Source organism: Callospermophilus lateralis, unplaced genomic scaffold (assembly GCF_048772815.1).
Source record: "Callospermophilus lateralis isolate mCalLat2 unplaced genomic scaffold, mCalLat2.hap1 Scaffold_123, whole genome shotgun sequence".
In the NCBI taxonomy this organism is placed as follows: domain Eukaryota; kingdom Metazoa; phylum Chordata; class Mammalia; order Rodentia; family Sciuridae; genus Callospermophilus; species Callospermophilus lateralis.
The window spans coordinates 985,470-986,275 of NW_027512416.1; positions in this window are offsets into that span (position 1 = coordinate 985,470).

Genomic DNA, 806 nt, shown 5'->3' on the forward strand with positions numbered 1-806 from the left:
TTCTTTTCTTTTCTTTTTTTTTAAGCAGCAAAGGGGCGTTTATTGCAAGCTACATTGGTCCTCTGCGCACACAGTAATTGTGACACTGAGAGGCCTCGAGCCTAGGGTTTGCAGCAGTTTTATACACTCTTTGGGGAACACAGCAATTTCACATACATCATAGCATCTCTTAGCAAATCATCACAAACCACGGGAAAATCATAAAACAACTCTAAAACATGATTAGCACATTCACTGGTGGAACCAAGTTGGGTAAGAGTGATTGGTTAGTACAAGAGGGGGATTTGTTTGAACTCATTGGTTTAAGCCACAAGGGGAGTACATGCTGAACTACATGGTTTCCCAACATGTTATCAACCACCATAAACTACTAGGATGGACACCTGGCATCCCAGGTATTTTCCCTGTCTCATGCTGATTGATGGTTGGTAGGGAGTTGCTATGGGTCCTCACCTAGCCTGACTGATTCAGGGACATCTGGCGCAGTAGATCTCTCCTGTTATTTGTAGATAAACAACTCAGCAGGGTGGGTATGTGCCTAGGAGTGCTCTGCACAATTTTAAAGAGGATACTTCCTTTTTATCAATTATAATAATGAACAGTCAATAAGGACACTGGAGTACTTTATGTAACATCTTTATATCATCTGCTTTTCTCTTCATTGTAGTCACATTTTCCCCTAATTACTTGAACATTTTCCCTGTTGACAATAATTACATCAACTTCCATTTCCAGATTTTCAGAGAAACATTTTTTTTCTCTAGGTTATAAGGCATAACTTCCTGCTTCTTTATGACTAATATATT